The following is a 9,306-nucleotide window of genomic DNA, read 5'->3' as shown; positions in this document are numbered from 1 at the left end:
ACCCCACCCCACTGCCAAGGCAGGTCAGGGTGAGCCGGGCACCTGGGTTTTGTTTCTTTATTTGTAATGGAAGTATGACAAACACACTGATTGATTCAGATCCAGTGTGTGTCCCCGTGGACCCTCACAGAGAGCCCTGGATCACACAGAATGTGGCCCCAGAGCAACACCCCGGGGTTTAACAGGGTCCTGGGGACCCACCTGGGTCCCCAGACTGTGTCTCCTCTCTCATCTGCCAGACGGTGGCAGAGTTCCCTCACATGTGCCCGCAGGGACAGCTTCCAGGGGCTCCTGGGGGAGGGGCCCGTCTGTGGGGTGCTGGGAGTCAGCGGAAGCTCCCATTAGACTCTCAGAGGGGCTAGCATCCAAAAGGAAGCCTGCCAACACATAAAATCACATGGGGAGGCCCCCGATCCCGTCCCCAGGGTCAGAGCCTTTGGGGCTGGCTACAGGATTGGGAATTCAAAAATGTATATATAAATATTTTAATACATTTTATTTTTCCTTTTTGGAGGAGGGGGAATAGGTTATACATGCAGATGATTCAAAAAGAAAAAGGCACAAGAGAGGGTCACCCTGAGGAGGGAACCTCTCCTGCCTTCTCAGCCACAGAGAGGCATCTGTTCTGCCATCAGTCTCTCACGGGGCCTCCAGGGCAGCCCCGTCCACGTGGCTCTGTGTCTGTGAGAGTCCCCGTGTGGCCCACGGTGCTGACTAGCCATTGTTGATGGACATTCAGGCTGTTTTTCACTTTTCCGTCATGGACAGTGATGCAGCGATGTCCCTGAACGTGTGCCTTTCCCGATAGTGAGCTTGTCTCAGGGTAGATCCCTAGGAATACGGGGTAGTTTTAACTTTGGAAGGTCTGTTGTCTCGTTGCCCCCCACAGAGCCTGCCACCGCCCTGCAGCAGTGGGTGAGGTGTCGTCCCCATTCTCCCAACGCGTCTGTGCCGAGAAACCTTTGGATCTTTGCTAATCTAAGAGGGTCGACACGGTTTGAGATTGCGTTTCTCCTACCGGGAGCTAAGTTGAACAGCTTTCTATGTGTTTGAAAGTTTGTAACTTCTCCTTGTTCTATAAATTATTTATGTCCTTGACCCATTTTCTATTGGGTTGTTGGACTTTGTCTTACTGATTTGTACAGCCTTTTTATGCAGTAAGGCTTTATCCTTAAACACCTGCAAATATTTTTCTTCATTTGTTATTTGACTTTTATCTTTGTTTAGAGTAGTTTTGCCTTGCAGAAATGTTTGTACTATGCGAGGTGAAATTCTTTTTATAGTTTGTGCTTTGTGAGCTCATAATATTGTCCCTATTCTAGTACTTCTATTGTTATATTTAAATGTTTGCCTCTTTGGTCCATTCGGATTTATTTTGGTATACAATCCAAATTAGAGATCTGTGTCAGTTAGGGTCCAGCTAGGAGACCCACGCTCCAGTTGGGAAACTGAGGAGAGCTGAAAAAGGGGACCGAGGTGTAGGCAGGAGGATTGCCCTGGGTAAGGTGGAGCCCACCCCTAGACCTGAGAGCACCTAGAGAAGGCTGCCTTACAGGAGCTGAGCCCTGTGGGTGAGAATAAGTGCCCGGGCTCCAATCTCCTGCGAGGGTCCTCAGGCAGCAGCCAAGAGGCAGGTGGCCAGCAGGTGCCCTGTGGCTCTGGGCAAGGGGACAGAGGAGGAGTGGGGGCTGGGCTAGATGCTGGGCACGTCCAGTACAAGGTGGTGAACCAGTTATAGAAGCAGCGCGGGACTTGGGAAGGGGCTCTTTGAGGAGCTCCCTGGGGGAGTTGGACAGAGCCCTTAGGCTGCGAGATGAGGTTGGGAGTTTGGAGGCTCTGGAGGCCAAGGAGAAAGACCTGTGTGGGGTGAGCTGACCATGAGCTGGTGGCCCTCAGGACAAAGCCACGATCTGCCTTTCCAGCCCTGGGCTGTCTCTGCTGAGCTCTTGGGACCTCTCTGGGGCAGTGGGGTGGGGGTGGGGCGGGGGATGATGCTGGGCCGTGCATGGAGCAGGGTCTGCGGGGGTGGACAGTGTGAGGGAGGCCACTGGTGTGTGCAGGGTCCCTGGCCTCCTCTCAGAGGAGGACCCACAGGACGCCCTGCCCTGCAGGCTGCCAGCACTCTGGGAAGGGGGATCCAAGGTCTGATTGGCTCTGCTAAGGGCAGTTGAATTTGGGGAACCCATAGGGGCCCAGGCAGGTGCAGTGTGGAATGGGCTGGCGGGGGGGCAGGGGGGCTGATCTGTTGCCTGTCTGACCCTGTAGCCCACCATCCTGGCTTGCTTGAATGGGGGGGTTTCCAGGACTCTCCGTTTTAAAATCAGGATGGCCTGGGAAAACGCTGGTCAGTTGGCCACACTGCTTATATGCCACACCCACCAGCGCACAAATGAGGTGTCCAGCCTGGTCCTGCAGGGTGCTGCTGGGCCTCGGGCCACCCGAGACCCCTGGTTCCCCTGTTCCTGGCAAAATCCTCGGTGCACCCCGAGTCTTGACCATCCTTCGATTTCCTTGGTGGCAGTGGCCCCATTGTGTGGGGGAAGAAAGCGAGGGTTTGTCATGGCTCTGTTTACCTGGAGTGAGGTCGTTTCTCCTTGTCTGTGCAAGGCTGGACTGCTCTGCATTTTCATGGTAAATTTGTTTTCCAAGCCGTTGTTGAAATTCTGGGGGCAGAGAAAATGCATTTGCTCCATCACCTTTACGGATGTGACAAGTCCTATAAAATCTATTAAAGCCTTTAATGAAATCCCTGCTCAGAGGTGCTCCGTGAATGAATGTGGAATCGGAATTTAAATTAAAATGTTGTTTTTGTAGTCTTCAAGGCTTTGCCTGGGAAGAAATTAAAGGGACAGTTCACCTTTTTGTGATCATTCCCAGGCTCAGTGGGTGATTTTGCTTGGTGGCCCTCTGACTGGGTGCTGGGGGCCTTCCTCTGACCCTTGGGCCGGGTGAGGCATGGGATGGCACGGAGGCAGCAGCTGTCCCTACACCCAAGACCGTCCCCACCCCAGGCCCCACAGAGGACGCCATGTGGAGGGAAGGCAGGTGCAACTGTGGGCTGGGTAGCTGCTCGGGACTGGAGATAAATGTATTTACCTACAAGCAAAAGTTTTCTTGTTTTAAATTAAAAAAAATGTTTATTTATATGAGAGAGAGAGAGAGAGAGAGAGAGAGAGAAAGAGAGAGAGACAGAATGTGAGCAGGGGAGGGGCAGAGAGAGAGGGAGACACAGAATCGGAAGCAGGCTCCAGGCTCCGAGCTGTCAGCACAGGGCCCGACGCGGGGCTCGAACACACGAGCCGTGAGATCATGACCTGAGCTAAAATAGGATACTCAACCCACTGAGGCACCCAGATGGCCCAAGCAAGTGCAGTTTTTGTGTTCAGAGCCCACACTCCGGGCGGACAGACGTGCCTGGAAGAGGCGTTAGTGGCCTAGAAAGGAAAGGGAGAGCGGGTATGGGTGTGTGTGGAAGGGCTGGGGCAGGGAATGGCACTTGGGAGCCCTGCGAGGAGGCAGTAGGGGGTGTGGGGGCGTGTGGCTGGGCTGGGGAGGAGATGCCCTCCTGGCAGGATTCCTCCCTTCCTCTTTGGGCATCTGAGTCCTGCCCCGTGGACTTCAAACACGCTCAGCAGTCTGTCACTAAGAAGCAAACCCAAGGCCTCTCCCCACCTCCTTCTCTTCACTGCCCTGGAGAGGCTGCTGCTCTGAGTCTTTTTCTAGCTCCTCCTCGTCTCTCCACCCTCCACGAGGCACCACTGCCTCGCGGAAGAGACAGGTACAAACACAAAGAGCTTGCTCAGCTGCTTTATGTGGGGTGTGCATAGATACAGCCATGTGAAATCACACTTAGGATACCAAAAAGGTGCTTATCTTTCCTATTTTTCAGGTTGGTAACATCATCCCATTCCTTCTGTGATGAGAAGGGGTTCTAAATAATGCACAACCTGGGGCGCCTGGGTGGCTCAGTCGGTCGAGCGACCGACTTCGGCTCAGGTCATGATCTCACGGTTTGTGGGTTCGTGAGTTCGAGCCCCACGTCGGGCTCTGTGCTGACAGCTCAGAGCCCGGAGCCTGCTTCAGATTCTGTGTCTCCCTCTCTCTCTGCCCCTCCCCCTCTCATGCTCTGTCTCTCTCTGTCTCAGAAATAAACATTAAAAAAAATTAAAAAATACACAACGCATGTTTAAAGTACGTAGCAGCAAAGTACTGCGAAACGACGCTGCTACATGGAGGGGTGCTGGCTCCTAGAGCGAGGCCCAGGATCCCCTGTCGTGGGCGAGGGAACCGTGGGAGTGGGTGAGGGCAGCAAGCTGTGCAGATACAGGGGTTCAGGTGACAAGGGCCATAACCGAAGGAAAGAGAGGAGCCCCAGCTGGATGTCGACATTTGTAACATACGCAATGAGCAAGGGTTACTCCCGGAAACATGGAAATGTTTACAAATCAATAAGAAAATTACAACCAACAGAAACAAAGGGCAACAGGCGGTGTGCAGGAGTGGGGGTGGATAAATGGTTTTGAGGACCCTGAGTGCTGCCTCCCTCTCTCCCCAGACAAAGAAGTGGCCTTGTAGGTCCTGAGCTGCCTATGAGAAGCAGGACACCAGGATACTCACAACCCTGTCCTGGGGCAGGGGGCGGGGGCGGGGCAGCAGACAGCGAATTTCCTGAGGGTAAAGGGTGTGATGCATGGCTGTCTTGCATGGAGAATGTTCCAGGCCCAGAGGTTCTGCGGGAGCAAGACCCGGGAGAAGCCTCACCTGCCCTTGTGACAATCCTGGATTTCTGGGTCATTGGCTACCAAATTGGGAACCTGAGTGTGTGGTACGTCCTGCCTGTCCACGAAGCTGCCTCTACAGCCCCAAATTGTATGGAAGGACACCCAATCTCACTAGTCACCAAGAAAACGTAAGAGGTTAGCAATACCCAAAACTCAGGTACCGTAAGGGCAGGCAAATAGATGCGAAGCGGTGAACTTCATGCTGTGGCAAGAGAGCGACCAGCGCAAGCCCTGGAGAAACTTATCCGAGGCATCGGGTCACCCACAGCAACCTGTGGTCATCAAGGCACCCTGGGTCATCTGGGGCATCCGGCAGCAAGGAGACAGAGGCATTGAAAATGTGCTTCTCATGACAAAATAGCGGGCCTGCAGACCCCTCAGCAGGAAAATACATAGGTGCTGTTTCTCTGCTCATCACAGTGTTGCACAGGGGTTAGAATCAGCAGGGCCAGCTCTGATACGCATCAGAAATAGCGCTGAGCCCTGAGAGGAAGCCGCAAAGGGTTTGGTATTTGCGATCACGTTGATGCAATCTGCACAGAATACAAGTGCGTTGCTCTTGGGTGTGTTTGCAAATGGTAAGACTCTGAAAATGTGCAGAGATGACACAAACCGATTTCAGAGACGCTCTCTAGGGAGGGTGGTGAAGGCCCAAGCATTTCTCATCGTCCCTGTTTTTGAACACTTTCATGCTTAAAAACCAAGCCAAACCAAACAGATTATGGGAAATGAGATGAAAAGACAGCACGCCGAAGGGAGTTTACCCCCAGGTGGTGGAGGAAGGAGCAGGCGGTGTTGGGTCTGGACAGAGGGAGGACTTTGAGGGCCCCGGGCAGAATTTTGTAGCAGGAAGAGCTGAAGAGAAGAGGAAGAGTCCAGGGCAAAGGGATCTGGGGAAGGTTGGGTGGGCCAAGGGTGAGGCAGGTGCTCAGTTTCTGGCCTTAAGGCAGGCTGATGCCAAGCAGGTCCCACAGAGTCAGAATGACACTTGTGGGGCCCCGGGGAGCGGGTAGGGCTGTGCACCGGCATCACACCGCAGGATCTGGGCAGTAGAGGCAACGTGTGGCTCAGGGAGGGGCCGGTTTCTCTCCGTCCAGGCTTCAGGGGTCAGGTATGGGGTCAGGATAGAGCTGAGCTCGTGGGTATGGAAGAGAGAGGGCTGCAGGTTGAAAGAACGAGCCTCTTGCGCTGAGGCTAAGAGCGCACTTAATTACGCATCATACAGAGAACGTTTCATGCAGTAAACAGAGCATTAAAGGCTGGCTCAATCATGGAGCTGTTTCCTGTGGCTCAACAAGTTTATAATAAACACAGTTAAACTTTTATTTATGGCACAGCTGCTAATTGCATCATAAACATTTTTCATCAAGCAATTGCTGTTTACTCATTTGCCAATCAGCTCATTATCCAGCCACCTTTCTCGTGCTCCTGATACTTCCCAAATCCTGCCGTTTGCCATGCCTGCCCCTGCAGCCGTCCTCCAGCACCCTCCCCTGCCCCCGGGCTCCAAGGTGTGCCCACCCACTCCTGGCGGGGTCACTCCTCCTCTCCAGCCGGCCTCAGAGGGCCCTGCTCTGTCCTGCTCCCCTGCTCTAGAAGAGGCTGTGTGCCCCATGACCCGTCCCGCCTGCAGACGGCACTGCTGACCTGTCCTGCCTTCTCCTCCTTTCCTGGCTCCTGAACCTTGCAGCCCCCCAGGGCAGACCTCGCCTTGTCTCTCTCTCCTCACCTTTGTCACAGCCCCTCAGCTTGTTGGGACGTCTCTGGGCATCTCTCTACAAGACTGGGAGTTACGTAAAACCGAAACTTGGGAGCCTGAGGCTCATTCCTGTCCCTAAGCAGGCCATGTCCCTAACACTCAGCTCCTGTTGGTGGTGTCGGTAACCCAGCATAGCTTCATCTCCCAGGAGGTGCCTCGTAGAGTGTTGAGGTTCCTCTCACATGTGTTCATACCTTCGTGCATTCATTCACTGAACCTTGACCGCTTCTTGTGTATGGGTGGGTGACTCCCACGGAGTCTCAGAAGTCCTTATCCCCTCCTTCCCATGTCCCCTCTGCAGGCTGGCCCCAGAGTGAGCCCATATCGGGCTGAAGCAAAGTGGAGCCCGAGCTGGTGGGTCCTTTGGGTGGAAGAGACCTCCTGCCCAGCACTTGGACCCCGTGACACCTGCCCCACCGGGCAGCAGACCTGGAGCCTTGGTTTCTGACCTTTGTGAGGGTGACAGATTAATCTTCTGGGTGGCATTTGTGGAGTCCTCTCCAAGCCTCTCAGTACAGAGAAACTGGCTGAGCACTTCTTGTAGTCAGAGCCTCCCAAAATATTCTTCTGAGGGCTTCCCCTCCCTGCTGGCAGTCCAGCCACGTCACATGGCCCAGCTCGGAAGGAGGACATATTTGTACTGGAGCCTCGTGGGAGGAAAGGGAGAGAGACTACCCCATTCCACCAGCCCCTTCCTTTCTTGGATCAAACATTATTAGAACCCCTCTGATGGGTTTGAGTGTCCAGACGAAAGCCTGCTGGCAGAGAAGGATACCAGGGCCCCTCCCCACAGGGGCTCACTCCAAGGGGGAGGGGAAAGTCCAGATTCCACACGAGAACCTGGACACTGTGGGCAGAGCATGTGGGATAATGTGGGGAGCCCCGGGCTCATCAGAGTCAGGCTCCCTTCCCTCCCCACCCCGGCAGCCTGCAGGGAGCTGCAGCAGAGGCCAAGTGTTACCCAACTAGGGTCCTGGACCCAGTGACAGTAGAAACGAGTCTGGACCCCAAATTTAAAGGCACAGGCAAAGTTTTACTAGGGCAAGAGCTGCAGCTGCAGGGAGATGAAGTTGACAGACTGGCTCCCCAAGCTAGCCAAGGTGGGAGGGCATGGGGGCGGGAGGCCTCAGGAAAGTGGGGTGCAGGCACAGTGGACAGAACACACTTCTTCATACATGGTGGGTTTCATTTGCATGCTAAGTCTCTACCTCTGGGCAGGAGGGGAAAAGTCGGGGAAGATCAGATTTGGTGACCATCCTGTCTCAGATCATTTTGAACCAGTCAGGGCTTGCTCCTTGGTGCATGCTCTGCTCTGCAAGACAAATGATGATAGCCAGCAGGCAGGGCCCCGGGTGCCCCGGGGGTCCTTCCCAAGCCACCCCCTCCTCCAGTGTGAGCCAGGCTGCAGGGGCTGTGCAGGACACCTGGTCCACAGCGACACCTTGTGGCCATGACTGGAGCCACACAGCCCGCTCAGTAGTAGGACTGAGTCTCAACCGGGGGCAGGGCGGGAATGGTCCCTCTTTGGACTGGGTAAGTCCTCAGTGGTTTCAACTGAGTATACATGTTGGTGGAAGAGGCTTAAGAAGGAAATCACAGATTTTGTGCTTGGAGGGTCTGGATGCATTTAGCACACCAGCCAGAGAAACAAAAACCTTGTATCTTGAGCCGGTAAAGGGCCATTTATACCCACTCACCTTCCCGAGTGTTTCACAGCCCTTCTCTTGGGATCCAGGGGAGTATCCGGCCGAGGCCTGCTTTTCAGATCTGGTCAGGTGGGAGAACAGATCTATCACAGCCACGTCAATATGCGACAGGTGGGCCCGGGACCCCTTGTGCTCAGGCCTGGGCCTGATATGCAGGGACTGATATTTGTCAAGTATATCACCAGACCAGCAGGTTGGGCTATATGCAGCCCAGGGGCCTGGCAGGAAGCCTTGGACCCGCTTGTGGGATCTGTGCGTGTCAGGGAGACTCTGGGCCCTGTCTTGTCTTGGGGTTGGACACTCCTTGGCTCTAAGTCTGGCCCCTCCTTCCTGTGCCCACCAGCCCAACTCCAAACCTGGCAGGGGACTCAGGCTAGGCCTGTGGTCAGGAGACAAAGAGCTGCCCTGGCTGAGGCCCTGGGCAGCTGAGGGGCTTCAGCACGGGCTGGGGGATGGGCTGGTGACTTCTTGGACAGCATCCTCTCCTTCCTTCATACCCCCCACCCCCAGACTCTGTTTTCAATCAGTTCAATTAGTACAACTTTAAAGCAATTAGAGAGAATTAACAGCCAGGCTGCTGTATGTACTCCTGGCCCCCACCTCCCGGGCTCTCCTAGAGAACCTGCACCAGCCTGACAGCGCCCCACCTTCTCTAGAAGGTCTGTGGTGGGGAGGGGGGGCAGCCTAGGGGAGACACCCAGAGACACAGGCTCTGAGACTAGAATGAAGCGGGGCAAGTAGGGTGACAAGGAAGGGAAACCCGACGGGGTCGCTTTCAGAGAAGATAGAGAACGCTGGTTAGAAGCTCAACCCCTGAGCCAGGGTGCTGGGTGCAAATTCAAAGCCCTGACCAGAGCCAGCCCCTCCCCTCTGCACCTCCCTTCCCTCCCCCACCTCTCTCCACCTCTTCCTCCTCCCTCCTCCTTCCTCCCCTCCCTTCCTCCCCCTCACTGACCTCCTTGACCTCTCTTGTGGGGGGGTGGGCGTGGGGGAGGAGGACGAAATCCTTGCCCTCAGGGTGTTGAGGGCATTGGGTGTTTGTGGCTTTTCTGCTCACACA

The sequence above is a fragment of the Panthera uncia genome, assembly GCF_023721935.1.
Source record: "Panthera uncia isolate 11264 chromosome A3 unlocalized genomic scaffold, Puncia_PCG_1.0 HiC_scaffold_11, whole genome shotgun sequence".
NCBI classification, from domain to species: domain Eukaryota; kingdom Metazoa; phylum Chordata; class Mammalia; order Carnivora; family Felidae; genus Panthera; species Panthera uncia.
This window is presented reverse-complemented; position numbering follows the sequence as displayed.